Raw genomic sequence first — 11,535 nt, 5'->3', positions numbered from 1 at the left:
GTTATTTTTAAATAATTAAATAATTTGCGTTTTTGCGAACCGTTTATAAAAAGACTGACCGCTGCGTAAATACACTAGCATAGTGTGCTGTTGCGAAGCTTGAAAACACGCTGCCAGGATTGTGTGTATTTACGCAGCGATCTGTCTTTTTTAAAAACCACCTGCAAAAACGCAGCATAAAAACCTGTGTGCATGCCCGTAATGTACTGTTGTGCTGCACTGGTGCAACTGGTGTGTTTGCTTCGGAAACATTATTATAGTTTATATAAACAAGCTGCTGTGTAGCCATGGGGGCAGCCATTCAAGCTGTAAAAAAGGAGAAGAGGCACAGGATACACAGCAGATAACATACAAGCTCTTTTGTATACAATGGAATTCTTCTGCACTTATATGTTATCTGCTGTGTATCCTGTGCCTTTTCTCCTTTTTTACAGCTTGAATGGCTGCCCCCATGGCTACACAGCAGCTTGTTTATATAAACTATAATTGTGTTTGTGAAACAAACACACCAGTTTCACCAGTGCAGGGTAACCGTACATTATATTGTCATTCCTTTCATTTTTTGGTGTTACTGTTCCTAAGTGTGAATAATGTCTCTACTTTATAGCTGTCAGAAGGGAACACAGAATGAGCTCCATGCTGGAATCAGTAGCTTTGGGTGACACTGTACATAATTGGTAGTTAATTTACTTTGAAAGAAGACAGCAGTCCATCAAGTTCAACCCTACAACTTAGCTGCAATGTCTTCTCTCTTGTTTGTCATGTAACAATTTCCTTCTCAACAACAGAAACTGCGTCAGGACATTCTTCTGATGAAGCCATATTTCATCACATGCAAGGAAGCCATGGAATATCAGCTTCTTCTCCAGGTCAGCGAAAATATAGACCTTTTACTTCTATTTGTCTTTGCAGCAATAGATATAAGAATGAAAGTGTTGGTTAATGCTAGTTAACTGTGGGCTATGCTGTACTGGGCAGTGTTTATAAATACAGTCTCTCTCTCTCTCTGCACCGCCACTGTCCACTCATACACTGCATTTTGAAATCTTGATAAGCAGAACATTTGATTATTGTGCCTACTGCTTAAATCACATGAAAGGTGCCAGACAGCAGAGATATGTAGAAAGAATCAAGGACTGATATAACATGTTTTCAGTTGTATGTGCAAAAGCTCAAAGCACTGGCATATAGTGAAATAGAAAATAATGTAGGATAGGGAAAGGCAAGATTTGTCAGTTCAGTTGCAGAAGTACAACTCCAAGAATGACATTTGTTGAGATGGGGCTCATTTACAAACACAAGTGCAAGCACTAGCTACTACTGAGCAGTATAAGAACTTGAGCACATACATGCTTCTGGCAAAGTATGATGTGCAACACAATTTACCAAACAAAAAACGGCAAGTGAAGCGGGACAAACCCCTGCATGTTTATTATATCAATAGAGTAACATCATCAATGTCCGAAATATTTCAGGGATGGCTCCCTTAATTATAAACGTTTCAGAGACTAACCCCTATTCAAAAGCAGGAAGTTGTGTTCTGGCTATTATGTTAGGGATCCAGTCAGTCCAGCCTTTATACATTACATTTTTGGCTAACTAACTATATTAGAAACATTTTTTATTTTGCACAGCCTATCTATTCACCTAGTTTTTATTTTCACACTGAACTGTTCCTTTAAGGCACATGCAATATATGTTGCAATATATAGGGGTTATGACCCCTAGGGGTGCAATTGCAAGAGCTCGGTATGGATCTGACCCCAATGCAGCCTGTGCCTCCTGCAGCTCAGTACTTCACGCTTCTAAATGACATGCAAGCTAGAAGCGGCCCTGCCCTTCACCAATACAGTTTTAGGAAAGGCAGGTCCCTGAAAAAGAGTTCATAGGCCTATGGCTATTTGCACAATACCCATGCAGTGGGCATACTGCAGAAAATGGTTGATTGTGTTGGGCATTGTAAATGAGCCCTATAGTCTTAACTTGGCACACATAATTATAGCATTAACTTCTAAGTCTAAGCCACATTGCCCATGTTTTCATCAACAAAGAACAATATCAAGATTACTGTGGCATCTAGTAAATATACAACATCTGTTTAATTTGTGGGAGAAGCAGGATTAGTAATTAATTAAAAAGCATACAGTCAACTGTAGATCCTCGTGACCTTGGGTCTTCCAGAGCTGTAGACACACACATGATATACTTGTGTCTACAGCTTCATATAACCGGTAGCACTAAATGATAACACAACTGTACTTATAGACGGTACATAGTTTGAGACTAGTTTGTTTAACCTTTCATTTTGCTGAAGATATTTTTTTCTTTTCCTCTTAGGGACTGTTATTATGATAACTCCACCAGCTGTCCACGGTGCATGAGACTCAGCCTAAGGAAACAGACGCAGAATCCTGGAGCGGAGCCGTAGCTGAGCATCTTCATTACGATGAACTTGTATATCACATCAGGACAGGATTTGACCCTGAGCTTGAACAATCAGCCTCTATACATTGACTAAAAAGCAAGTCAGGCATGCACTACATGTACCACTTACTGTAATTGACTTCATGTATTTTCTTGTGCCTGGGAGACCAACAGCACATTCCAAAATGCTGTACAGCTACTAGATGCTAACCTACTGCAACATTCGGACATTTCTAGTTGAATTCCAGGAAGCCGAGGAGTTGGTGATGATTATTCCTATACAGATCTCCTATGGTGCCTTATTAGTACTTGGAGAGCATTACGTCTGTATCTTTCTGGGAAACGTAGCGCCTGGATGTTCTTGTCCTTTACCAATGACTTTACTCTTGGACCTGCTCTCTTGACTTGAAGGTTTGGAGCCTGTTGCACAGTGTGATGCGACCGTGATCACAAACTCTGTAGAGCTGCGGTGACTGGAAAAAGAGGATGTAGAATATATTTATATGCTACAGAATTATACATTGCAGAGAGAGCTCTTCTTTTAACCTTTTTTAATAAAACTGCTCAGTATTTATTGACAGGGGCCATGAAGTCTCTGTATGACCCTGAGCGGAAATAAGAAATGATATTGGGAAACCATAAAAAGAATGTTAAGTGGTTGCACTTTTTGACCTATTTCTGCTGCTACATAAAAAGTAATAAACGCCTCCTGAACCAATGGAAAGATTTTGTGCTCTGTGATTCTTCAAACTTACCTAAGATTTGCAGGTATCAAATATTACAAAGTGTGATATGTTTATAAATAAAGTCCTGGGGCCAAGCGAGTGTGTTGTTTGTATCAACACTGAAAGGTTTTTGTTGATTACAGGAGAAACAAGGCCTTTGAGAAAAGCCTGTAATGTTTCTATGTCATTACTTGCCTTTTATACAAAGTCCTTTAATAGAACTGGTGTATTTTTTGCTACTTTTAGGCTTCATTTACCTTCTTTGTGATCAATACAAAAAACTCCATGATATTACTACCTAAGGGCTTTTTGACACAGAAGTGTGATCTGATTTGGTAGGTCCCATATTGGTTTCTGACCACCTGCAATACACTTGGACCCAAAGATATTCTATGGCAGTGGTTTATAAACTGTGAGGACGGCCCAGGGGATCCTAGAGCTGCGGCTGGTGGGATCCAGTCTAAAGGCCAGCTGGGGTAAGACTTGTTGTCTAGGATACTCATGTGCACTTAAAGGGGTTGTTCACCTTCCAAACACGTTTTAAGATTGTTCCCCAAAAATAAAGACTTTTTTCAATTACTTTCCATTATTTATTTTTTACTGTTTTTCCAGAATCTAAGTTTAAAATTGAATGTCCCTGTCTCTGGTGTTAGAGTCTGGCAGCGCAGTAATTCTGTTGCAGACTCTAAACTGTTAACATTTTGCAACATTCAGTTGATACATTTCTCAGCAGCATCTCTGGAGTATTAGCAACTATTGTATCAATTCTAACAGCTGCCTGTAATGAAACCCAGTGATTCTGTTCAGCAGGGACAAAGATAATAAATGTATCAACTAAATGTATCCATGTAGAACAGTTTATAGGGTCGGTGACCCCCCCTCCCAGGGCTGTTCAGATGCTGAAAAAAGACACTTGACACTTCAATATTAGAAAAACGGTGACACATAGATAATAGAAAGTTCCATTGGAAAAAGTCATTATTTCTGGTGATCTATCTGAAAACAACTAGTTGTTTGAAGGTGAACCACCCCTTTTACAGGACATTTGATCTCCTTTAATGGCCACTATGTGTGAAATATTTTAGGCAAATGTTTATGCTAATTTAGGCTTTATCATATTAACTGCAATCCTATGCAATTCTGTGTGGCAGTTTTGTAATCCATGGAGCATAATAAGGTTTAGTCTGAGTATCACATACTTATGTTAGTCTTAATACAGTACCAGAAGCATTAACTGTTTGGGATTTTTTCAGTGTGATGCTCAAATTCAAGGCTCTTAATTGCATTAAGCCCATATCGCCCTAAAATATTTATTCTCTGAATCATTACAGAATTGCTGAATAATGTAGCCATGAGATGTGTAAAAAAAAGTCTCCTTTGTCATTTGTCTCCCACTGCTGTAACATAGATTCCATGTAGATATTGACATATAAGGTGTCCATTCAGTGGGTGATACTCTTCAGGCCAGAGGACAGGACAGATACCATATGAGTAGTCACATACATGTATGGCCACCTTACATTGCTCCATTTGTTCTGGAGGACAAGCCAAATGATTGACACAGCTGGAAGTGAAGAAGAGCTGCCTATGAAGCTCTGCAGTATATACCCCCACTACTACTAATCACTGGCTGAATCTGGCCATGCATGGACCGAGCTTCAAAATATTTAACCTATTGGCCTACAAGCTTATTTCAGAACAGTTTGGCCACATAGTGTGTAGTTTCCTGTGACCTCCTTTAAGACAGGAAAATGTCATATCAATTCAATATACACATTTTGTTTGATGTACGATAAATTATTCTATTCAATGTAAATGTTGTTGACGCCAGTATTTAGTGAGGGCTTATTAAATATGAGTAAGTAGGCCTTCCGGTCACAATACTGATATTTATATTTGTTTTGAGAGGTACTGGCCTTGGTATGCAGCTGATGAAACTGACTGGTGGCATTACCAATAAAAATAGATCATACTGGGTAATGATTGAGCTATCAGCACCAACAACAAGTCTCACCCTGTTGAAGTTTACTAAATGTTAAAAAATGTCGGCATCCAGACACCTGCCATTGTCTGTGTGGGAAGCATAATATATCTGTGGTTAGGGAAGGGCGAAGTTGACCCATTTTGTTAAAAATTCAACGCTCGCGAAATGTCTCCAACGCCCATTAAAATCTGTGGGTGTCAAAAAAATGTTTTGACGCACGGTGAAATTTTTTTGACGCACGGTGCAATTTTTTCTTCTTTTTTTATTTTTTTTGGACTGGACGCATGACTCCATACAAGTCTATAGGCGTAATTTCCGCGTCGAAACAAGGCGAAAAAATTTGCCCATCCCTATCTGTGGCTATTCTCCCAAATTATGGATATGAAGTTTACTAAATGTTAAAAAGTTTCAGCATCCAGACACCTGCCATCGTCTGTGTATGTGGGTTTTTTGTACATTTTTACTATATTTTGTATGTTTTTTGTCATTCCTGATTCTCTTTTTAGCTCAAACAGAAAGATACCATCAAAGGATGCCAGCAATGATATCTCCCTGTATTAAGCTTAATTAGGCAGAAACAGCCCCTCACATTTGCCTATAGCCTGTACAGAGATAACCTGAACCAATGGCAGCATAGGTATCTCCCTTTACAAGACACAATTCAGAAAGGATGCTGAATAGCCACTAGAATTCAGAACTGAATTCGGTATGAGTTGAGGGAAAGGGTTTATGAACAGTATGGCAGAATCAATCCCTGATGCTGCTCGACTACAACTCCCATCAAGCTTTTATTTTTCATAATACATGAGAATTGTAGTACAGTAGCACCTGGGTATCCCATATTGTTAAGGTAATATGGAGGACATACAGTCACTGAAGGGTACTGTGACCATATTAAAGCACAAGGCTGCAGGCTGTGTTATACAGGGAACTCTGGGTATCACAAGGGATAATGTATCACATGTACTATAAAGGATAATTTTCCCCCAACTGTAAAATATAAGAATATTAGAGGTCATTGAAGGGTTCTGTGACAATATAAAGGCACAAGGCTGCAGGCTGAGTTATAAAGTCACTATTGTATTGGACCAGAATATCTGTGACTGTTTTATTTCATTACATTAACAGTGTACATAAAACTAATCTCTCATACCTTTTGCCAGCAGTTCTTCATCTGCATGTACCCCCTTTCGGAAGACATCTGGGTTTGAAGAGCCTCAGTCCTGCTAAGGTTTTCTCCACAGCTTCGAGTTGAAAAGATTTTCTAACCATATTTTGCCCTCGCTGAACATCTCCTACACCTACACTCCTAAAGGAGAGACAAAAGAAATGTAACATATGATCAGACTGATCCACCAGAACAGAGAGCTGGGCTTAACACTGACTCTCACTTCAGAATTCATCAGCCGGCATATACACACTAAAGGAAGAGAGACAGATACAGGCTAACAGACAAGAGAACAAAAAGAAAACTAGATAAACATTGACATGCAGATTCAGGGTCGGACTGGAGTAATGGGGGCCCACAGGGACTGCCACATGAAGACCCCTCCAGGCAGTCATCGGGGAGCCCCCTCCCGGCTTCCCTCTGCGTGAACGCCGGTGTGGCGCGGGGCTGCGCGAATGCCTTTGCACAGCATGCTTGTGTAGAGGAAAGCAGCAACAAAAGTTTTTCTTAAGGGGGTGCCCGATCAGGGGAACATGGTTCGGCCGGCCCAGTCCGACACTGTGTTCCATTATGCTGGTGGTAGTTAAAGAAAAGAAACAAACCCTTAATAAAAAAAAAAACCCTACCCTACATAGACCCCCCAGCCTATCTGCCCCCCTGGCAAATGCCCCTTACTCTTTACTTACCCCTCCGTGCAGATTCTTTCCAGCGGAGTTCACAGGCACCATCTTCAGCTGCTTCAGTAATCGTTGGAATGAGACCAGCAATTCACCAATTTTCATGAGTTTCGGCGCATGCGCAGTTGTCGCCAAACAGAAATTTGCTCCAACTGCGCATGCACCATTTCACCAGTCTCATTACGAAGATTACTGAAGAGAAAAAGATGGCACCCGTGAACTCCACTGGACAGAATCTGCATGGAGGGGTAAGTAAAGAGTTAGGGGAATTAGCCCAGGGGGGCAGCGGTCTATGTAGGGTTGGGGTTTTTTTTTCATTAAGGGTTTGTTTCTCCTATAATAAGTTTGGGGATAAAGCTGAAGATGTGCTTCTAGGACAGGAAATATTTGTCTGGGATGCTCTACTGTTTCACTGGAAAGACGGACAAAAACACCCCCGTCTCAATTTCAGGATTCTACAGGCCCCAGTTACACGTGGGGGTTTGGCCCTACCTAACCTAAAAATGTATTTTCTCGCTAGTCAATTGACATACGCACACTGGTGGTTATCCCCCCACCTTGACAATACCTCCATTATTCTAGAGGCAAATATAATGGGATCCCTAGAAGCCTTGGCCAACCTCCCATACCGGGGACCTCCACCACTCCAAGCCTGTACTACTCCAATGTTAACTGTGATCGCAGCCTTTCAAAAGGCTCTTAAACTAGCACAAGGGCGGGCTTTGGTATGGTCCAAATGGGAACCCTTATGGGGTAACAAGTCTCTGCCCCATTTTTCCTCCCTCCCTGACATTAATGTATGGGCCTCGCGAGGTATCAAAATGTTGGGTGATATTGTATGGGAAGGGGAGATAAAACAATTTCAGGCCCTCAAAGAGACCTACCAGTTACCCCAATCCATGTTCTTCAGATACCTCCAGTTATCTCATGCCTTCCGAGCACAATTCCCGACCAGGCCGTTAGTTACTCTAGAGACAACTCTAGAAAAGTACCTCAGGAGAGAAGACCTCACCAAACCTCTATCCCGCCTATATACTATCCTAGGGCAGACCTCCCAAGACCCCCTGGCAAAAACTTTTGCGAAATGGAAAAGAGATATTCCAAACCTGACTGAGGATTTATGGGAGGAGGCTCTGAAACAAGTACCTGACTTAACAATATCCTTGAATGACAGGTATGTTCAAATAAAATTCCTCAATCGGGTGTACCTTACCCCATATAGACTCTCGAAAATATTCCCCCAGACATCTGATATTTGTATTAAGTGTGAACAAGAAATTGGTTCCTACATGCATGTGTTTTGGCATTGCCCACTAATCCAGTCATTTTGGAGAACTGTTGTACACTATATATCTGATGTCCTTGATTTACCAAGAATTCTATCGCCCCTGATATGCCTTCTCGGAGTTGAAGAGGACATGGACATCAATAACCACATTAGACTGTGTTATCTTCAACTTCTTTATTACGCAAAGAAGGCCATTCTCCTAAACTGGAAAGCTACTGGCCCACCATCGCTAAACTTCTGGCGAAGTCTTATAAATAACTCATTGTCTAACCAAAAACTGACATATCTTGCCAGAGGTTGCCCGCAGAAGTTTGATGCAGTTTGGGGCACTTGGGTATCATTTCATGACGAGAACAATACGACTATTGTCATTTAACATAATCAACTTTGACATGTGATGTATAACTGTATGAACATCCTTCTCCTCTCCCTGCTCCACTTCTTCTTCCTTCTTTCTTTTCCTGCTTTCTTCTCTTTAATTCGCTGTTTTGTGTTAATCTAAAATGCAAAAATAAAAGCTTTAAAAAAAATAATAAATAAAAAAAAAAAAAAAAAGACGGACAAACAGATAGATGGATAGAGATACCTTGGAGTTGGGAAAGCTGTAAGTGTTGCAGAACGTGGGGCAGTAGATAACAATATACATACCCTGTTGTCATTGGGCGTGGGGAGCAGAAGCTTCTTTAGGCTGCAAGGAAAACATATAGCAGCAGTGAGTTACAGAGAGACAAGTACAGGAATTGCTTAGTTATACCAGTAATTCAATCATGGGCTTCAAGTGAGATATTCCAGTGGGGATGCTGGGAGTTGAAATTCTACAGCATTGCATTAAAGAGCCCATCCCTGATGTAATAATTTGGATGTAATCAATACATTTAGGGATTTCTTTAAAATGAAAAGATTCCATTACAATTAGCAAGTCACTGGACTTTAGTGAGTTGCATGTGTGAATGTGACAGGGACATTACATTGTAAGCTCTACTGGGGCAGGGACTGATGGGAATGATGTATAATCTCTGTTATGAGCTGCAGAATATATCATACTATATACATATTAACCTTGACCGGCATAAATTCTTATAGATCATAGTCATAGAAACAGTGTTTGGGGATAAAGATGAAGGAAGGTTCACAAACTAATCTCTCCCATGGCCTCTGTACTTTCCTGTGTCCCCAGGGGTCTGCTGTCTGATTAAAGAGTCTCCCCAGCGCACAGTGATTGAATCCATGGCTGATGAATGAAAGGACCCTACAGATATGGCAGCACAGTAACTGCACTGACTCAATAGGCCATAAATAAAAAGCAATGCTCTGCTTAAATAATAACCTTTGTATATACTGCACATCTAAACAGAAATAACTGCCATATAAACCCCACTCATCAACAGGGTACACTTCCCCTTTAAGAGCAGGGAACAGAGGTGACTTAACAACTAAGGGTTTGACAGTTGGTTTAGTCCGTTGGTTGGCATTGCAGCGAGTGGTAAGTGTATATTTCCTCTGAGATTTTTTGTCAAATAACGCTCATTTTAGCTATAAAAAAGAGGGAAAACAGTTTGGTGATGGGCCCCAGGCTAACAGGTACTGATACTCTCACTGATTTTAGGCAATTTGGAGAATTTTCCTCTAAAATGGACTTTGGAGATACCTTTAATCTTAGCTCTGGTTGTGGGACACAGACCCAGGATTTGGCAGGTATGCAGGGCTGCCAGCAAATATACACTTTTTCTACAGCAACCCCATAAGTAGGTAACATTTGGGGACCCCTGTGCCTCACAATAAAATAATTTATTTGTATGCCCAGTATTGACAAACTCCTTATAGTTTTGTCCCTCTGCCCTGCTCTTATGTACCAACCTTCACATGTAACTGAATTGAATGGAATAAATAGCAATGCTTTTTCCTTTTACACAATAACTTGTATTAATAAGTCTCATGATTTAAGAACAGGGATGAGAGGTGAATTTACACCTAAGGATTGACAGTTGGTTTAGTCCGTTGGTTGGCAGGGTGATGAGTGTACTTTCCCTCTGAGACATTTTTTTGCCAAATAAGCCATATTTTAGAGAAATAAAAGGGAAATAGTTGGGTTATGCCCTCCCAGACGAACGAGTGTTGCTCCGATCACAGATTTTATAGAATTTTCCCCTAAAATGGGCTTATGAGATGCCTTTAATCTGGTTGGGAGACACAGACCCAGGATTTGGCAGTTATGCAGTTATGCTGACAGCAAATATACACTTTTCCCACTTGGAGTCCATAAACAGATAACATTTGGGGACCCCCATGCCTCCCCATAAATATTTTATATTTATGCCCAGTATTAACAAGCTCCTTAGAATTGTGTAGAGTTTTGTTCCTCTGTCCCTGGGTATCTGCCCTGTTCTGATATACCAACCTTGCAACTGAATTTAATGGAATACATAGCAATGTTTTTTCCTTTTACAGAATAACAATTTCTCGCATGCCCTTTCCCTTCAAATCTTCCATATATGTGTGTGGTGTGGGGGGGGGGCAACAAGGTACATGGTATTGAATACTAATGAATAATAATATTTGATTGCTAAATGTTTCCTATAGCAGGGGGGTAGGGGTGAACACTGGGCAATCTGCATTTGGACAGTGATCTTATGTAGCAACATGGTCCTAGAGGAACGTTGTTTCATTTCACTGTTTAATGTACAAACGTATATGGATGAAATGAGAATAAACTCACTCTTGAATTGACTCTTGATGTACTTCACTCTCACTGTACCAATGTTAATTTTTGATTGACTGCTATGAGGTACTATATTGTATAAACTGATGGTCAGTACCTGATGGGAATGACACAAAGCTTGAGTTAAGGGTAAAATAGCCAGATCTCTGCCTTCCTCTGTATTTTATAGGAAATATTAAGTGCTACATGCATTATCTCTGAAGCTAATTTGTCAATTTTTTCTCTTCCCTATACAGATTGCTACAGTGTGCGGATTGCTTATTTTTTTTAGCAATTTATCAGCGATTTTGGATGGTTTTTTTTCTGGCATCTCCTTAATTCAGATTATTACATTTGTCTGTGAACACATTTAAGGAGAGCCACAATCTAAAGAGGGAGACCCTCCGGGGTTCCCCGGCCTTGTGCCGGCCCCTGTATTTTAGCCAAAAGCCAAAACATCTCGGGCTTTTGGTTTTTTTTTTGCTCATCTTCTGTCATCTGAAGAACTTCACTTAAGAGGTAATCTTGAAAATTTGCTTTCAGGGTTCTTTTATGCTACCTAATTCCCCAT

At 40.4% G+C, this 11,535-nt stretch overlaps 1 protein-coding gene across 20 annotated transcripts in view; it reads right to left on the bottom strand.

Moving 5' to 3' along the window:
• Positions 1–1,399: 1,399 nt before the first annotated feature.
• The window catches only part of LOC121402808 (palmitoyltransferase ZDHHC20-A-like), a 157,647-nt gene continuing 147,511 nt past the window's right edge, over positions 1,400–11,535 (bottom strand). For 18 of the 20 annotated variants that reach the window (XM_041589490.1, XM_041589489.1, XM_041589486.1 and 15 more), the window contains 2 exons: positions 8,915–8,954; positions 8,732–8,764 (listed from right to left, as the gene is read on the bottom strand). The gene's annotated coding sequence lies outside the window, so the exon portion shown is untranslated. Of the gene's footprint in view, positions 2,898–6,286; positions 6,443–8,731; positions 8,765–8,852; positions 8,955–11,535 lie in introns of those variants that run through there. The other 2 variants (XM_041589477.1, XM_041589476.1) reach the window with 2 other exon arrangements.

The sequence above is a fragment of the Xenopus laevis genome, chromosome 4L, assembly GCF_017654675.1.
Source record: "Xenopus laevis strain J_2021 chromosome 4L, Xenopus_laevis_v10.1, whole genome shotgun sequence".
NCBI lineage: Eukaryota > Metazoa > Chordata > Amphibia > Anura > Pipidae > Xenopus > Xenopus laevis.
This window is presented reverse-complemented; position numbering and strand designations above follow the sequence as displayed.